Source organism: Numenius arquata, chromosome 17 (assembly GCF_964106895.1).
Source record: "Numenius arquata chromosome 17, bNumArq3.hap1.1, whole genome shotgun sequence".
In the NCBI taxonomy this organism is placed as follows: Eukaryota; Metazoa; Chordata; class Aves; order Charadriiformes; family Scolopacidae; genus Numenius; species Numenius arquata.
The window spans coordinates 12,019,347-12,038,297 of NC_133592.1; the positions used below are offsets into that span (position 1 = coordinate 12,019,347).

The following is an 18,951-nucleotide window of genomic DNA, read 5'->3' on the forward strand; positions in this document are numbered from 1 at the left end:
AAGAACGACGTTCAAAACGCGGTGCCTCCTTTCAAGCCCCCCCTTACACAAGTCAGCGGGACAGAGTAACCCTCCACTGTTAAAATGGAACAGCTTTTCCACGCTTTGATCACTAAAAAAACTGCAGCTTGTAAGTTAAGAACTTCTCCAGATCCATGGGGTTTTGTACAGGTTTCCCACCTCCAAAAGCATCCTTACAAGTGAGATGCTCAGTATCCTCCAGAGATGACAAGAGCCAAGGGCTGAATCCACCATGCCGCAGAAGTAACTAAACTAACATGCAGACAGTATTTTTCCAGTACCTTAAAGAACCTTGCATTCAAGGCCAAACCAATATCTTTATGGAGCCTCCTTTCAGCTAAGTCACGAAAACACAAACACAGCTTGAAGCGTAACACAGTACCTTAAAAAAAGCTTCCTGGGCTTCCCATGTGACTGGAGGCTGCTGTGAGGGTTTAGATCAAATATCAGACCAAAACACTAAGCTTGAAATATAACACGGTGCTCCAGCTCCTTCCCACAGTCAGGAATCTGCTTCTCCCCACTCTCAAAGTCAACTCTATTCACTGACGCATCGCAGGAAGGATGAGCTACACACGTCCAAAATGATTCCGAGTCCTGCTCGGAGGCAGCTGCAATTCACCCAGGACGTACCTGCAGCATCTCAAGTAGCTGCATAAACCATTCTTCCTGATATTAATCAACCCGCATTCTCCCCATTTAAAACTAGCTTATAAATATTTGCCCTATGAAGCGAACAAATACAGTTTTGTGTTCATGAAGCAGGTCATTTTCCTGCACGCTGGCCACCGGCTTTCTTCCTCACGGTCCTGTTTGCCCAGTATTTTTAGGTAGCAAACATAAAGACTTAAGCAGAGGCAAAGCAAGGCCACTGGAGTGTGACAAGGCACAGAGCTAAGACTCCCCCATCCACACTCTGCTGCCCCCCCCCCCCGAAGGTAATGCAAACATCCACTGACCTTTAGAATTAAACAAGCAACCACCTAAAATAGGACTTGATAGAGAAATTCTGCCAACAAGCTGACATCTGGCCTGCAGTTCTCAAGATAACAAGCCATTCTGGCTATCAGAGGCCCCAAAACTGCCAAGTGCCACGTAATTGCCGCAGTCACCCCCTTCTCGCAGGGAATGACTCTGTCACTGAGTGCTGGCACCAGCCAGAGCTGCCACAAAGAGCAGGAAGGACCATCAGCAACCAGGTCTTCTTCCTCTTCCTGTTTTATGCTGATTCACAGACAGAAAAGCAGAAGGAACCTTGTTTCCACCATTCTTCATCTTCTCAAACCACAAGAACCAACAGGTAACCCCCCCCCAAGCCCCTGAAGCTCTGGATTTTTTCCCAAAACCCAATCAAGATTCAATGCAAAGGAACCCAAGTGCTCCAGTCAATAACCAAAGCAAATTTGCATTGTCTTTCACTTATTAGAATATGGAAAGCAAACAAACAAACAAAAGCCATGGATTAGATTTCACCAATCAATTTGTGCTTGTTTTTCTCATCCTGAAATAGGAGCTGGAGGCATTTTCATATGCGTTTTGGAAGGCTGCCTGCATCCATCGCTGCATCAGAAAGTGAACCTCTGTCTTTTCCTGCAATACTATTTTTGAACTGAATGTTCTCTGGCGAACCACAACAAATGACCCCTTGCCTCTTACAACAGCAGCATGTGAGCTTTCAGGAAAAAAAGAAAGTCACAGAGCACAGCGTCAGCACAACACGCCTTCCTCTGCCGTAATAATAAATCCTGCATTTCCAATTTGGAGAGGACAGGAGGCAGGACATAACCAAAGCAGGTTCAGACTAAAAGCCTTTAAGATAACCGAACACCATACAGTAAAACCTTGTTATCTCAACAGCCTCCTGTGCCTCGTGAGCCTTATTAATCAAATAAAACAGGTAGGCTTCACACCACACGGCCAAGACTTCCACACCTTATGAATACATGATATCCAGTGGGGCAAAAACCCCCTTGATGCCAGCGCTGGGATGCAAGCCGTGAAACAAGAAGGAAGGTACCGATGGCAAGAAGCTTCTTTTCAGAAATCAAACTACAACTTCCAAAGGCATCAGAATTTAGTATTAAAAAACATTTATCCCTTTACAGACACAGGAAGTTTAAGATATCTGGCCTCTATTTTGTTCCTAAGTAACACCACTGAAGCACCTTACAAAGGAAAATCTGAAGAGGTTGGTGCTCCTAATGCAGGTTCAGTATCTGCAGAGATGAAGGAGAGGCCCCTGAAGACGTGCATGTCCCAGAACAACCTGGGCCTGACCATGAGAACAATTTGCTCCCAGCTCCATACTCAGGAATCCCAGAGGGACGAATCCCCGCAGAGCAGAAGGGTGTGGAGGAAACAGCAAACCAAGAAGGAAACCAAGGCTGTGAAAACGATATGCTTCTCCCTGCCTCAGCCTCCGCTCTCTGCAAAGCCACCTCTGTGGTAAGTCAGTGAGAAATGACGAGCTCCAGGAACACCGATCCTGACTCTACCCCCAAGGGTGACAGCAGGCATCAGCCGCCGTGTGCCTGCAAACCCCCACCCACCTCAGAAGTTTTCCACCCAACTTGCACCTTCTCCAACTCCCAGTTGCCCGGTGTCTCTTTAAACCTTGAAAAATTACAGAGCATCCTACCCAGAAGCAACCACTTTACCTGAGAGTTTATGACACGCACAGCAAAAACCTTGCAACAAATGACAGCACACAGGTCCCTTGGGCCTCCCTATTAACTCAGCAATTTAAACCATCCCGATGATGACATTCCCTGGAAAGGCGGTGGCCAGAGGGCTAAGATGCTTCTGGACACTGCAGAATGACAAGCAACCAAGAAACTTAAAGGGAAAAGCACTTGGCCCAGGTTTCTTCCAAGAGGAGTGAATTCTGCTGCTTTTTGCATCTCTAAAGTTCTACCAGTGCCAGGGAGGGGAAATGTTTTTCAAAAACACTACCCAAAAGCTAGTCACAGTCCAGCCACTGACAGAGAGGGCCTGAGGACTCTTCAGTAAGCACTTAACAAGATGAGAGTTAAAAATAAATCCCCAAGCTCTACGTTGATCAGGAGAGCAAAGAAGCATAATCTGCTACTGAGCTGTATTGACAGAGGAGCCCTCCAGGGACACAAGAAAATCAAGGAAAATATGCTTTGATGGGTATGTCTCATTTTGCCCATGGAGGAGTGCAGGGCAGTAGTGAAAAGACAGTTAAGTTTCCTTGAACACACTTCACGGTTTATCTTGATTATGTTTGTGCTGTCACAGACATCAAGGGCTGTAAAAAGGCCATTTCCTTTCTGTACTCTGACTTCCCCTGCTTCTCAAACATAACTGGAATAGATGAGGAAATAAATAGTAGAGAGTCAGAGGAAAAAAAATGAGGGCTTTACCCCAAAGAGGGGGGAAGGAAATTAAATCACTCTGCCTTTTAACACATACCTTCACCTTTGTAGCTCCCCATGACATGCAGCATCAAATCTTTGCAAGTGCAAACGGAAAGGAGAATGCCTGAGCTCTGGCTCCACGTATACAACATAAATACACAGCCCAGCCAGGTCTAGGTCTGAAAGCAAGACAGAGGATCTCTGCCAGGGCAAACCTAACACTATTAATCCAAAAAATGCACTACTTACCCACACTTGCCACATCCCAAACAACCGCGGTTAACTGGCACCATCCCCCAGCACGCTTGTGCAGTCAAATTGCTGACACATCAAATTTAAATATTAAGTAAAAAAAAAATAAATCTAAAAGCCTCCTAGTCATTTTTCTGCCCCGGGACAGCTCCTTCCTCTTAGTTGCTAATACCTCTAACAAAAACTGACCTTGACAAGGCCACCTACCCTCTGCGGGGTCCAGGAATTGTTTCTGGGAGGGGAAAAAATACCACCAAAAAAACTCACACACAAACAAAATTTGCTTAAGTATCCAAAGAACTCTTCTTTTGTGATTTCACATATTTAACCACCTCTCAGGGTAATAAATGCCCCCCAAAGTGCCCTCTGCCTCTTCTCCGCACTCATGACCAAGTCAAGATCATTTCACAGGGAACAGAGCAGCCCTGAGTCATCGAATACTCCCAGCGTAAACTGGTTGAGAGCGGTGGAGCTGGGCTGCAGGTGGGTGAGGACGGCTCTCCTCACTAGGAAGAAGAGAGAGATGCGTTAATGGGAAGTCATTTAACTGGAAGTCTAACTCTAGCACTGTATTTCCTGGTCTGTTGGAAGTGTTCATCTTTTACAGTATGTCTGCTGCAATTTGGGTCAAACTCATCAAACTGGGAGTACGAGGCAGGGACTGTTCGAGTTTGGTCATGTTTATACGAAATACAACAGGATTTGCTAAGCTGAGGAAGGCAATAAAAAAAACCAGAGATAAAACCTCACAGAATTACTGAAAAATATTCAATAGAGATGTACACCAGGCATCTGATCTACCAAGGATTTCACGAGAATGGAGGCAAATCGTATGTCCAGCTTCCTGTCACTGCCTGGGGATGGATGACAGAAAAAATAAACATCTTCTGGGACAAAGCCACCTACAAAGGAGGCGCAGTGACTGGAAAGGGAGCAGCCGTGCTCCCCGGTGACAGCCCGGCAAGTCACCGAACTTACTCTGCCGCATGTTTCTGCACACGCACAGGGCTACGTCCCTTCGCGTCTGGGAATCGCTCTGAGGAAGGAGTGAAGTCAAAACCAATTTGCCATCACACCCATCCCGGCTGCCCTCCTCCCCGGGGCAGCGTGGGGACGGACAGGGAGCACAGCCCACCGCGTTTCAGCGGAAAGCAAGGAGGACACGCGTCCTCTCCGTCAGGCATCACATGAGGGAGGGATTGCCACAGCCCGGGGAAGGCGAGACCCGGGGGTGAGTCACCTCGTGGGCCTGCAGACCGGAGAGCGAGCCAGGAATAGCTGAGGAGCTGGATGGGCTCCACAGGCTGGGCAGTTTGGGCTTAACCCATCCGAATTCTGCAATTTCCCTCTGACCTTTACCCCAGGGGCGCACTGTTGGGCCCCCAGCCGCCTTCCCTCCCCGCCGGCCGCCCTGACCCGGGCTTCCCACAGCCCGCCGTGTTTGCAGGCCCCAGGTCCATCTCCGCAGCCAGGAGAAGCGAGACGCGATGGGGCCGTAACAAAACACATTCCCTTCCAACGGGCCCGGCAATGGCAGGCACCGCCAGCACCCAGGGGGGAGCGGGCAGCTCAGGGCACACACCCCGGGGTGCGAGGGCCGGGCCCACCGGCGGGAGGGCGGCCCCAGGCCGGACACGACTCCTTCCCTCACGCTCGACTGAAAATACCTTTGAAAACGGGGCTTTTCTCCCTCAGGCCGCGGCTTCGGGGCAGGCACGGCCGGCACCGGCGGGAAGGGCTTCCCGGACACCGCGGACCCCGGCCCGGGCTCCCGCCGGCCCCTCAGGAGGCGGCGGAGGATGGGGGGGGGGGAGGGGGCACACACACCGGCTCGCGCAGGGCGGCGGCCGGGCGGGCAGGGCCCAGCCGGGCCGGCCAGTGACAGCCACTGGCCTTGACCAATGGGAGGCGGCGGCGCTGCGCTGCCGGCCAACGGCGGGCGGGGGAGGGCGGGACCTGCCCCGTTGTCAGTTTGCAGCCAATCGGCGGAGGGGTGCGGGGCCCGCAGCCCCCGGCACGGCCAGGGGCGACCCCCCCCCTCAGCCCCGTTCCCCTCCCGTCCTCCCCACGGCCCCCCGCCAGCACCGGAGATCCCGGGCCGCCGCGGGGATCCCGGGCCGCCGCCACTCACCGGGGCGCATCCTCTGCCACAGCCGCAGCACCGCCCGCCGGCACCAGAGCTGCCTCATCCGGGTACGCCGGGGGGGCGGGGCCTCGCCGCTGATGCAACAGCAGGGTGGGGCGGGGCCATCGGGGCGGGGAGATGGGCGGGACGATGGGCGGGGCCATCGGCGGGGCCATCGGGGCGGGGCGGGTCCGTGGTCCGGTACCGTGGTACCGTGCCGGTGCCGGAGCCGGAGCCGGAGCCGGAGCAGGGGCCGGAGCCCGGGCCGGTGTGGGGCAGCCCCAGCCTCTCGTCCCCATCCCACCGCCGCTGCCCCAGTTGGGAGCTGCCCCCTTCCCTCTTCCCCGCAGCTCCGTCCCTCCGGTGCCCCCGAGAGGGGCCGATCCAGGCACCGGCACCGCGGACCGTCCCCAGGGGCGAGCGGTGGAGCGGGCCGGCACTGCATCCGTCCTTGCACCCGCTGCCTTGTCCCCTGCACGGCGTTTCTGTCCCAACGGAGCCCGTAGAGCGGGGACACTCACCGTGGGCCGGGGCTTTTGGACCCCCCCCCCCAAGGGACCCCGCTGGCCCTGAGCCAAGCTTGGGGACGGCCGGTGGCCTCCGAGACCGTCCCTATCCATCCCGCTCTCTCCGTTCTCTGCTTCTCCGGCGCAGCCTTTGCCCCCACTTGCCGCCCCGCGTTGCTGCTCATGGCGCCCTCCGCATGTGCCCCCACAGCCCTCCGGGGCCGCGGGACGGGCCCTGCCCCGCAGGCGACCTCCCGGCTGCCTCGCACCGACCTAATACTTCACCTTTGTTTGCATGCTTCATTTCCTGCCCTCTGTAATTAGCTGGCTGGCCTGTCATTAGCGGCAGGCGGTGCTGTTGGAGTGCCCCCGTGCTTGAGCCGGTGCTGCTGGCAGCGTGGCGAGGCGGTGGCCGAAACCGTGGCCGTGCCGGCTGCCCTCACTAGGACAGCCCACATGTCACCAAGGCCACCTCCGTCCCTGCATCCGTCCCCATGGCCTCTCCTCTGCCCACCCATACCTGGGATTACCCAAGGCTGATGCTCCGGGGCTTTTTCACCTTTTCCCGGGGCAGATGGAAGGGGTGGTTGTAGACAGACCTAAGGATGGAGAGCACACACCGCTCGCTGCTCAGCCAGGGGTCCTGCCAGCCCCATGGATGGCCCGATGCCTGCGCAGGACTTCCCGGGTCACCCTGCGTGACCTGGGTGTTGCACAAGGCCACGAATGCTGCTGGGCAGCATCAGCACCAAGCCCGGGACGTGCGGCAGAGCACAGCTCCCAGCTGCAGGCTTCACCTGAATTAGAGGCTGTGAGAGGTGGGGAAGCCACAGCGTCCTGTGAGAAGTCATCCCGGTGGCAGGTTACCCTTGGAGCTGTCTCATCCCTCCTGGAAACGGAGCCTTTTCCCAGTGTGTATTTGTGCACCTTCCACTGTATTCCCTGTGCCCAGCTGCACCCAGCTGATGCAGGTGATGTTCACACACCAGGTCCACCCCATCCATCTCTCACCTTCTTGCTTTAACTCACCCCCTTCTTGGCCCTCTCTGGAGGGCAGAGCTGGAGATCGAGGTGGCTGGGAAGAGGCTGGAGGCCTGGCTGGGAGAACATCTCCTTTCCCAGCATCCATCCCCATGCTGCTCTGAGCCAGCAGCAGCCAGAGCTGGTGGTGCAGCACAGGTGCACAGCCCAGCTCTCATCGGGTGCCCACCATCATGTTCTGGAGCAGACTGGGTGCCCATCACACTCTGAAGTGGGCTGGGTGATCACTCTTGTGCCCTGGAGCAGGTTGGGTGCCCATTCTTGTGCTCTGGAGCAGGTTGGGTGCCCATCATTAGGTTCTGGATCAGGTTGGGTGCCCATCCTTGTCCTCTGGAGCAGGTTGAGTGACCGTCACACTCTGAAGCAGGTCAGATGATCATCCTTGTGTTTTGGAGCAGGCTGGATGCCCACCATCATGGTCTGGAACAGGCTGGGTACCCATCACTCTCTGAAGCAGATCACATGCTCATCCTTGTGCTCTGGCGAAGGCTGTGTGTCCACCATCATGCTCTGGAGCACGCTGGGTGCCAACCATGCTCTGGAGTGGACTGGGTGCCCATTCTTGTGCTCTGGAGCAAGTTGGGTGCCCGGTTTCCTCACCAAACTTCAGAAGCCGTGAGGAAGAGCCATGCACGGTTCACATCGTGCATCACACGTGGTCTGGGTGCATTTTCTCCCCCAGCCTTCAACTACGGAGCGGCCCCGCGAAGGGGATGAAGGTGCAGTACCATCATCTGTACTGCAGATGGAGCAGGTGGAGATGGTGGAGGCTCTCCACCAGATCGGGCAGCTTGGCCACCTGAAGGAGGAGGTGGCCCGGACGGAAGCCACCAAGTCGGACCACAGCGAGCTGGAGAAACTGCGCCTGCTCTTGCTGGAGGGAGATGGGAGCCCGGGGGTGGCTGGCGGGGGGCTGTTTGGCGTGGGGACACCCAGGGTCTGGGGCTCATGCTCAGAGCCTGGACCTGAGGGTGAGACCACCTCTCTGACAGCGTGTCCCCTTGGACTGTGTCCCTCTAGATGAGGAGAGCATCAACCTCCAGGGTTGCGTGTCCTCCCTGTGAGGCCGGGCCGGGGACCTGCAGGCTGAGAAGGGGAAGGTGAGCCGGTGGCAGTCCCCGAGGGGGCTGCAGGGATGCCAGGGGGCTTTAGGCGGGGGGGGGGGGCATGCCAAGGACCCCCCTGCTGGGACGACACTGGGGGTTGTGCCCTGGCTCTGCCACCACTGCCGTTCCCAGACCAGGCAGCTGGAGGATGCCCTTGGAAAGCCGGGGGTGCCTGGAGGTGACCAGAAAGTGGATGGCAGCACCCAGATCCCCCTGCAGCCGGGGGAAAGGACAGGAGGGGGTTTCCCACCCCTGGGGGGCTGCAGCGGAGCCTGGGGGGCTGGGACCATCCCAGTCTGGGGGGCAAAGGACAACCCCACGTGGCGCTATGGGGGCTAATCCTGCCTGTGCCCCCGTCTCGCTGGCCAGGTCCGTGCTGCAGGAGGTAAAGCAGGAGCTGAAGGAGCTGGGGCTGCAGCAGAGGACTGAGGTGGCACTGGAGCAGTTGGTGACCCAACGTCCCTGTGGGGCAGCCAGGCATGGGGGGCTGGGGTTAGAAAATAGATATTTTTAAAAAAGCTTTTAAATTCATAGCACTAATTAATTACTTAAATTGATTATTCTTATTGATAAAAAAACCCCAAACCCTTCAAACTCCTTTTTGCTGGTTTTGTTTCATTTTTTAAGCAAGATTGGTTTGAAAACAGAACACCACCACCCCCTGCTCCCCCCTTCCCAGGGAGGGGTGGTCACAGGGCTGGGGGGGCATCACCTTGATAAATCACAGCCACCAGTTCCACACCCCCCCCAGCCCTGGGGAGGGCAGAGGGAAAGAGGATGGGAGGAGGGGGGGCTGAGGGGGTCTGTGCAAGAACCCGGGATGAGTTTGGGAAGCCAGAGGAGAGGGGCTCATTGCTCTGGGTACAAGTGTCTGGCAAATGCAGAGGCGGGGGGTCCCAGTGGCTCCGTGCCCCCGTGGCCGTGATCCGGGGTGCCGACAGCCCCCTCCATCCGTTAATTCGTCATTATTCCTCCCCTTCCCTCTCCTGCCCTGCTGCAGGGATGCTGACATGGCTGGGGAGGGCACAGGGAAAGCCCAGACCTGGCAGCATCTTTGTGATGCTGCTTCTTCCTGGATTTATAGACATTAGATATATTAATGTATTTTTACATTTATATTGTAGTTCTATATTAAAAAAAATAGAGAGAGAGACACACCAGCGAGAGGCGCTCACGGGCTGGTGCCCTCCCTGGCACCATGTGTCCCCCCCTTAAATTAACAATAAAAATTTCAATGTGTTTCTGGTTGAGCCCCTGCTCCCAATGCCATGGCCTGTGCCGCTCTCAAACCCCCAAACTACAACCACCCCTTACCCCCCCATTTCCTGCAGGATCTGGGTTTATTTGACGTCACTGTGACTTGTGGAACACACAAAAGTTGCAGAATTTGACACCAAGAGCTGTAACATCTCGCTCCTCTTCTGTCGGGGCAGATGTTCAACTTCCCACCCCCAAGAGCCCGAAGGCTTCCGCACGGCTCAGACGTAAATCTCGGAGGGGGGGAACAGTCTCCTGGGTTCATCCGGTTCTGGGGTGTTATTCTCTGAAGCCTCTCGACAGGCACAGAGAATATTGCCCGTCTGCAGCATTTCCAAGCAAATCATGAGCATTTTAAGAAGTCTGTCCACAGGTTTGGTGAGATTTCCCTTTCTTCTCTTGCCACACTTCTCCAGTCTTTGCAGGTGCAAAGGTTTTTAACCAATCCCTAAGGGAATCACCTGAAAACACCCGTGCCCCCAAGCCGGGGGTCGCCCGGCACCCCCCTGGAGGGGCGTTTTTAGAGTCTCTTGAGGGCTCCGTGTTTTCCAGGGCTCTGGGACAAGGCACGGACTCTGCCCCGTGGGGAGAAGGGACATCTCTCCTTTCTCAGTGCACACTCGGCAGGGCACGAACGGGCTTATTCCGGGTGGAGGAGATCCGAGAATTCCGTGACGGTGAGCGGGAAGCGGTTCGCTGCGCCATTACACGCTTCCCGGGCCGACAGAAGACGCTCTGCTCGGGCCCGTCGCGTTCTCTGGGACCGTTTGTGTGGAGAACAGGACCGGGAAGAAGACTCCTCCCCGCAGGGGAAGCGAGGTGCCCGAGGGCGGCGGCCCTGCCCCGTCCCGCGGCCGAGCGCCGCAGGGATGCCCGTCTCGGCCTCCTGCAGCTCCCGCCGGCCCGGCCCGGCCCCTGCCGACTCCCCGCTTCTCCCTCGGCCCCAGCACCCGAGTCCCCGCCGCTCGGAGCAGCCCCTCGGCGCCCGCGGGGAGCGGCTCCGGAGCCGGCCCGGCCCCGGCGCCGCGGGGGCCTCTCCTCCGGCGGGGAAAGGCCGGGGCCGCGCACAGACCGCCCGGGCGGCGCTGAGGGGGCAGGGGGGGCCCCGGCGCCGACACCCCCCGGGGCCAAGGGCGGCGCTGCCGAGGGCGGGAAACAGCACGCGCCTGACAGGGCGGGGCGGGGCGGGTCGCGCGGGGAGGGCGCGGTCCCCGCCCGTTCCCGGTCCGGATCCGTCGGTGCAGCCGCCGCGGGAGCAGCTCGGGCGGGGCCGCCCCGGCGGGAGCCCGGTGGGGCGCTCCCGGGCGGCGGGAGGGAGGCGGCGGCCCGGCCAGCGCTCCCGCCGCCCCCACCACCGCCCCGCGCCGCAACAAGCGTCCGGGAAATACGGAGGCGGGGGGGACCCCAGCGGCTCCGTGCCCCCGTGGCCGTGATCCGGGGTGCCGACAGCCCCCTCCATCCATTTGTTTGTCGTTATTTCCCCCTTTCCCTCTCCCGCTCCCCGGCCTCCCCAGAACAAGATGTTCAATGAGTTTCCTCGGCGGCCAGTGTCCCTGCCCTCGTCGGTCGCACCCCCCTGGAGTCGGGGGCGCCCTGTTCCCGGTGGGGGGTGAAGGGGCCGGAGCCGAGATCCTGCAAAACCGCCCGAGGGCCGAGTGTCTGAGGGGCGCTGCTCCACACGCCCGGCTGAAAACCCGAGTTCCCAAGAAGCACGAGCTTTCTCAGGAAGACGGTGCCATTCCAGAATGAACTGGGGAAAAAAAAAAAAAAAAAAAAAAAAGAAAAGTTTAATGTGAATAAAGCCTGTGGGATTCCACTAGCCCCCATCCGCCCTGCTCCCTCCTCACCCGGCCCGGCCTGCTGGGGGCCGTGGGGCCGCCATCCCCCCGGTCGTTGTGTCCCAGCAGGGTCTGAGGCCAGCGGGTCCCCAAGCCCCGCTGTGTCCCACAGGCTCTCCCCAGCCCATCCCACCACCCGCTGCAGGGCCCAGTCTCCCTTCGGCCTCCCCGAGGGGCTGCATGGCGCCGGGCTGCCGGGCCGGGCCTGCGGGGCCTTGTGGGCAGCAATGGAGGTGGTACATACGCTGGTGTCCGGTGCCATCACCGCCTGATTGCATTGCTTGTTAGGGGAGGAATAGTCACAACGACAATAGAACATCTCTCTGATGAGGAAAGGCTGAGGGACTTGGGTCTTTTTAGTCTGGAGAAGAGAAGACTGAGGGGGGATCTGATCAACGCCTATAAATACTTCAAGGGTCGGTGTCAGGAGGATGGACCCAGTCTTTTTTCAGTGGTGCCCAGGGACAGGACAAGAGGGAATGGACACAGACTTGTACATAAGAAGTTCCATCTAAACCTGAGGAGGAACTTCTTTGCTGTGAGGGTGGCAGAGCCCTGGAACAGGCTGCCCAGAGAGGTGGTGGGGTCTCCATCTCTGGAGACGTTCACATCCCGCCTGGACACGTTCCTGTGGGACCTGCTCTGAATGACCCTGCTCTGGCAGGGGGTTTCACTGAATTTCACTGAATTTCACTGAATTTTTAGAGTTGGAAGGCACCATAAAGATCATCTAGTCCAACTCCCTGCCGAAGCAGGATTGCCCAGAGCACGTCAGAGCATGTTACTCAGGACTGCATCCAGGCGGGTCTTGAAAATCTCCAAAGAAGGGGACTCCACGACCTCCCTGGGCAGCCTGTTCCAGGGCTCTGGCACCCTCACCGTAAAGAAGTTTCTTCTCATATTTGAGTGGAACCTCCTATGTTCCAGCTTGTGCCCGTTGCCCCTCGTCCTATCCCTGGAAACCACTGAAAAGAGTCTGGCTCCCTCCTCCTTCAACCCACCCTTTAGATACTTATAAGCATTGATAAGTTCTCCCTTCAGCCTTCTCTTCTCCAGGCTAAAGAGTCCCAGCTCTCTCAGCCTTTCTTCATAAGGGAGATGCTCCAATCCTTGAATCATCCTCGTTGCCCTTCGCTGGACTCTTTCCAGTAGTTCCCTGTCTCTCTTGAACTGGGGAGCCCAGAACTGGATGCAGTATTCCAGTTGTGGCCTCACCAGTGCAGAGTAGAGGGGGAGAATGACTTCCCTCGACCTACTAGCCACACTCTTCCCTACGCAGCCCAGGATCCCGTTGGCCTTCCTGGCCACAAGAGCACATTGCTTGCTCATTGTCATTTTGCTGTCTACCAGGACCCCCAGATCTTTCTCTTCAGAACTTATCTCCAGCAGGTCCACACCTAACCTGTATTGGTGCCTAACATTGTTCTTCCCCAGGTGCAGGACCCTACACTTTTCCCTGTTGAACCTCATGAGGTTCTTCCTTGCCCAGCTCTCCAGCCTGTCCAGGTCTCGCTGGATGGCAGCACGGCCCTCCAGGGTGTCAGCCACCCCTCCCAGTTTGGTATCATCAGCAAACTTGCTGAGGATACACTCTGTCCCCTCGTCCAGGTCACTGATGAATACGTTGAACAGGACTGGACCAAGTATTGACCCCTGGGGGACACCACTGGTTACAGGCCTCCAGCTTAAACCTGCTCCATTAATCATTACCCTTTGGGTCCTGTCACACAGCCAGTTCTCAATCCACCTCACTGTCCCCTCATCTAGCCCACACTTCCTTAGTTTCCCAATGAGGATGTTATGGGAGACTGTGTCAAAAGCCTTGCTGAAGTCAAGGTAGATGACATCTGCTGCCCTGTCCAACCTGCTGTTGGACTGGATGATCTCCAGAGGTCCCTTCCAAACCCATATCATTCTGTGATTCTGTGATCCTTGTCTGCCTGGCCCTGCTGTGTCCCTCAGACCATCAGAGTTGGCCCTCCTGAAATCCAGAGTTTTAGTCGTGGAGTTCTGTGGTTTAGTTCCTCTTAATTCAATGATATCCCCAGCAGCGTGGCCAGCAGGGTGAGGGGGGGGGATCCTGCTCCTCTGGGGCCACCAACATCAGAAGGACGTGGACCCGTTGGAGTGTGGCCAGAGGAGTCCACGGAGATGCTGCAAGGGCTGGAGCCCCTCTGCTGTGAGGACAGGCTGAGAGAGTTGGGGGGGTTCAGCCTGGAGAAGAGAAGGCTCCAGGGAGACCTTACTGCGGCCTTTTAGTACTTAAAGGGGGCCTACATGAAAGGTGGAGATAAACTTTTTAGTAGGGCTTGTTGCGAAAGGACAAGGGGGGAATGGTTTTAAACTAAAGGAGGGTAGATTGAGACTAGACAGAAGGAAGACATTTTTTACTCTGAGAGTGGTGAGACCCTGGCCCAGGTTGCCCAGAGAAGTGGAAGATGCCCCAATCCTGGAAACATTCCAGGCCAGGGTGGACAGGGCTCTGAGCAACGTGCTCTCATTGAAGATGTCCCTGCCCAGGGCAGGGTGTTGGTCTAGATGGCCTTTAAAGGTCCCTTCCCACCCAAACCAGGCTGTGGTTCTATGATTCAGCCAAATGGGGCTCTCAAAGTGGCTCTCAAAGTCATTGACAGAACTGCTGGTAACCCCCAAGGTTCTGCTGTCACTGAACGCTCTCAGAGCGCTTTGGACTGAATGCCCATTGGTAAGGTCCCCGCGGTGCCTGTGTCAGCTTCTACCAGACCAGAGGTAGCACTCTCTCAGCAGTGTAACGCACAGCTAATGCCGCTGCCTCTCATCGGGACTGAAGTGTCTCTCCCTGCTCCATCTGGAAAAAGAACAGGGCCAGCATGACGGATTCACGGGGCACCCCCGATTTGCCACACAGGGGTTGTGCCCAGGAGCAGCAGTTTGCTGGGGTTTGATCATAAAGCACCACACAATTTAAACGTGATCCCACCCGACACGTTGCCGATGTCGGTGGCGCTGGCGGGCACAGCACTGCATGTGACATCGTTACAGTGATGTGACATCTGCGTCACGGCTCCTAATGGCAGAAACATCGTCACCGTCCCAGGGAAGCCCAGGGCAGAACCCCCCCGCAGATGGGGACAGGCACCCACTGCCCAGTGCCTGCTGTATTCCCCACTGGGCTCTTGAGGGGGGAGGCGGGGCGGGGAAGCGGAACTGGGAGCTGGGATTTATGAAGGTGATGACCCTCCCATGCCACTGACCACCGTTCATGGCCCTTCCCCAGGAAAGCAGGGGAGCTGGAGGGGCTTTTTAGTTTTCGAATCAACCTTGCTTAAAAAAAAGCCCCCCCAAAAGGGAAAAAAAACCCAGCAAAACCAGCTTGAAGTGGGTTTTTTTTTCTTTATTAAATAGTAATAATTAATATAAGTAATTAAATAAAAACAATAAATTTAACAATAACTGCCCAGCTGCCCGGGTGCTGGATCCATCCCGCGGCCACCCTTACAGCTCCTCCAGCTCCTGCTTTATCTCCTGCAGGACCAGGTCCTTCAGCTCCATTAGCTCCTGTTTTACCCTTTGCAGCGTGGATCTGGCCATGGGGCAGGGGCTGGGGTGGCGATGGGGAGAGGGGCAGGAGGGGGCGAGGGCCCAGCACCCTCCCCGGGCACCGGCGGCAGCTCACCAAGCCCAGCGCCTCCTGCGCTATGTGGATTCCCTCTGCCATGTGGGACTGCGCCACCTTCATTGCCCTGATCTCCTCGAGGAGCTCCTGGGAGAGAGCCATGTCCTGCAAAACGGGGGTGCTGGGGTGAGCCTCAGGGCAGTGTGACTGAGGACCAGGACCTTTACCCCTGCTGGGGTCTTTCCTTGAACCCGAGCTCGTTTCTCCCCACGGGGGATGCTCGGGCAAAGCACGGCCACCAGCGGCTCAGCCCCGTGCAGGATGAGGCCCCTCTCGGTCCTTACCAGGGCTGGCTTTAGCCCCTGGGCCAGCCAAGGGGATTTGCGGTGGGAGATGAGGCCCATGAGGTGCTGATGGAGCCTCTCAGCTGTCCCGGGAGTGGAGCCAGTACCAGCTGTAGGTCAGGAGTGGGGAAGGGAGGAATGGAGAAGGTGGTGGGGCCGGACCTCCAAGGTGCTGAGCCTCCAGCTGGTGGAGCTAAGGGTACCGGGGGCTGTATCGGACCCACCAGGACACACCGATGGCACCATGGGGAGGATCCAGAGCAGCCAGAGCAGCATTTCAGCCCCAGCTTTCCTCCCCAAAACTCCAGCCCTTTCCGGCACCAAAGCCACTCGTGCTGCCATGAGCTCAGAGTTAAACCAGACCCTGGTGTAAGGGGACACAACAGCGGCGTGGACGCCGGAGGAGGGGGTGTCTCACGGGGCAGCACCCAGGGGATGGCAAAAGCCTTGACCTGGCAGATGCTGCTCTTGATTTCTTTGATTTTCTCCCTCATCCACCTCATGTCGAAGGCCTCGGGGGCAAGCTGGGGGCTGCTGGTGGTCTCCTGAGCGGCTCCCCCAGCTCCTGGGGCTTCTGCCCCGTGCCCTGGACCCTGTCCCCCTTCTTCTACAGGACAGGGGGTGCCTTGGCAGGCTGCTCCCTCTCCAGGAGGGGGGCCAGGCTGTGCTCCCCATTCTGGAGAGGAAGGTCCTGCAGGCCCAGCATGGCCTGCACCAGGCTGCGCAGCGCCGTGAGGCCGATGGCCCCGGCCTCGTTCATCCCGATGGCGACATCCAGCAGCTGGGACAGGCTGAGCTGGGCCATCGCTGCTGCCCTGCCCGAAACCACGGGGGGACCTGGGAGGGACAGGAGCCTTTCTGCCTGGGGGGCGCTGGGATGGGTGGGAGGAGCGGGCAGTCGAAGCCTTCCTCTTCCTTCTCCTCCTCCTCCTCTGTTGCCTCCTCGCAGCAGAGTGGTCACACCGGCGGTGGGACGTGTGACAAGGGACAAGGCAGCATCCCCCGTTGCTCGGTGACACCCTGCCCCACTGCCGGCCCGTCCTTGGGATGCCGTTATCCTCAGGGATGGGAAAGGCCGAGGGTCCCGGCTGCCTTTCCCACCTCCATCCCTAAAGCGCAGCTGATCTCTGGCCACAGCCCGGGCAGAGGCAGCTCCTCGCAGGGCCCTGTCCCTGCCCCGGGGGAGAGACGGAGACACAGCTCGCTCCAGTGGCGTGTCCCGCAGGGGACCAGGCCCCGATCAGAACCACTGTGATTATTATGGGTTTTTTTGAGGCCACAAAGGGCTGGTGAAGGGGGGGAATCAGAGGTGTCCAGGCCAGGGTGTTGGGAGCAGGGGCTCCTCCAGAAACCCACTGGAATCATTGTCTAGGTTTTGTTATTATTTTTGAGGTGGAGACACTCTTCTGGGGAGGGCACCAGCCCATGACAAACTCTGGCTGTTCTTTTCTCCCCCGATTTTATTTTTTTAAATATATAGCTATAATATAGGATTATGTCTAATATGTGCCCTTGTGGCCAAGAAGGCCAATGGCATCCTGGGGTGCATCAGGAATAGTGTGACCAGCAGGTCAAGGGAGGTCATCCTCCCCCTCTGCTCTGCCCTGGGGAGGCCACATGTGGAGCACTGGGTCCTGTTCTGGGCTCCCCCGTTGAAGGACAGGGAACTGCTGGAGAGGGTACAGCAGAGGGCTGCAAAGATGATGAGGGGCCTAGAACATATCTCTGATGAGGAAAGGCTGAGGGACTTGGGTCTTTTTAGTCTGGAGAAGAGCAGACTGAGGGGGATCTGATCAATGCTTGTAAATACTGAAAGGGTGGGTGTCAGGAGGATGGGACCAAGTCTTTTTTCAGTGGTGCCCCGTGACAGGACAAGAGGCAATGGGCACAAACTTGGACAGAGGAAGTTCCATCTAAACATGAGGAGGAACTTATTTCCTGTGAGGGTGGCAGAGCCCTGGAACAGGCTGCCCAGAGAGGTGGTGGAGTCTCTCTCTCTGTCGATATTCAGACCCCGCCTGGACATGTTCCTGTGTGACCTGCCCTGGCAGGGGGTTGGACTGGATGATCTCCAGAGGTCCCTTCCAACCCCATATCATCCTGTGATTCTGTGATATATATCCAGAGAGAAGAAAGCGGCAGCACAGAGGTGCTGATGGGCGTGTGGGTGTTCTCTACCACCCCACTTCCCTCTCCCCCAGCATCCCTGCAGCAGGGCAGAAGAGGGAAGAGGAGAAATAATGAAAAATAAATGGATGGAGGGGGCTGTCGGCACCCTGGATCATGGCCATGGGGGCACGGAGCTGCTGGGACTCCCCCCTCCCCCGGCTCTCAATTGCCTAGACACTTCTTGTGTTGCCCAGAGCAATGAGCCCCTCTCTCTGGCTTCCCAAACTCATCCCGGGTTCTTGCACAGACCCCCTCAGCCCCCCCTCCTCCCATCCTCCTTCCCTCTGCCCTCCCCAGGGCTGGGGGGGGTGTGGAACTGGTGGCTGTGATTTATCAAGGTGATGCCCCCCCAGCCCTGTGACCACCCCTCCCTGGGAAGGGGGGAGCAGGGGGTGGTGGTGTTCTGTTTTCAAACCAATCTTGCTTAAAAAATGAAACAAAACCAGCAAAAAGGAGTTTGAAGGGTTTGGGGTTTTTTATCAATAAGAATAATCAATTTAAGTAATTAATTAGTGCTATGAATTTAAAAGCTTTTTTAAAAAAATCTATTTTCTAACCCCAGCGCCCCATGCCTGGCTGCCCCACAGGGACGTTGGGTCACCAACTGCTCCAGTGCCACCTCAGTCCTCTGCTGCAGCCCCAGCTCCTTCAGCTCCTGCTTTACCTCCTGCAGCACGGACCTGGCCAGCGAGACGGGGGCACAGGCAGGATTAGCCCCCCTAGCGCCACGTGGGGTTGTCCTTTGCCCCCCAAACTGGGATGGGCCCAGCCCCCCAGGCTCCGCTGCAGCCCCCCAGGGGTGGGAAACCCCCTCCTGTCCTTTCCCCCGGCTGCAGGGGGATCTGGGCGCTGCCATCCACTTTCTGGTCACCTCCAGGCACTCCCGGCTTTCCAAGGGCATCCTCCAGCTGCCTGGTCTGGGAACGGCAGTGGTGGCAGAGCCAGGGCACAACCCCCAGTGTCGTCCCAGCAGGGGGGTCCTTGGCATGCCCCCCCCCCCGCCTAAAGCCCCCTGGCATCCCTGCAGCCCCCTCGGGGACTGCCACCGGCTCACCTTTCCCTTCTCAGCCTGCAGGTCCCCGGCCCGGCCTCACAGGGAGGACACGCAACCCTGGAGGTTGATGCTCTCCTCATCTGGAGGGACACAGGTCAATGGGACACGCTTTCAGTGAGGTGGTCTCACCCTCAGGTCCAGGCTCTGAGCATGAGCCCCAGACCCTGGGTGTCCCCACGCCAAACAGCCCCCCGCCAGCCACCTCCGGGCTCCCACCTCCCTCCAGCAAGAGCAGGTGCAGCTTCTCCAGCTCGCTGTGGTCC

The 18,951-nt window shown here is 57.5% G+C and overlaps 1 protein-coding gene across 2 annotated transcripts in view; it reads right to left on the bottom strand.

Annotated features, from left to right (window-relative positions):
• NDEL1 (nudE neurodevelopment protein 1 like 1) overlaps positions 1-5,853 on the bottom strand; it is a 31,624-nt gene extending 25,771 nt beyond the window's left edge. The window contains exon 1 of one of the 2 annotated variants that reach the window (XM_074160015.1): positions 5,785-5,838. The gene's annotated coding sequence lies outside the window, so the exon portion shown is untranslated. Of the gene's footprint in view, positions 1-5,784 lie in introns of both variants that reach the window. The other variant, XM_074160014.1, reaches the window with a different exon arrangement.
• Positions 5,854-18,951: the final 13,098 nt, after the last annotated feature.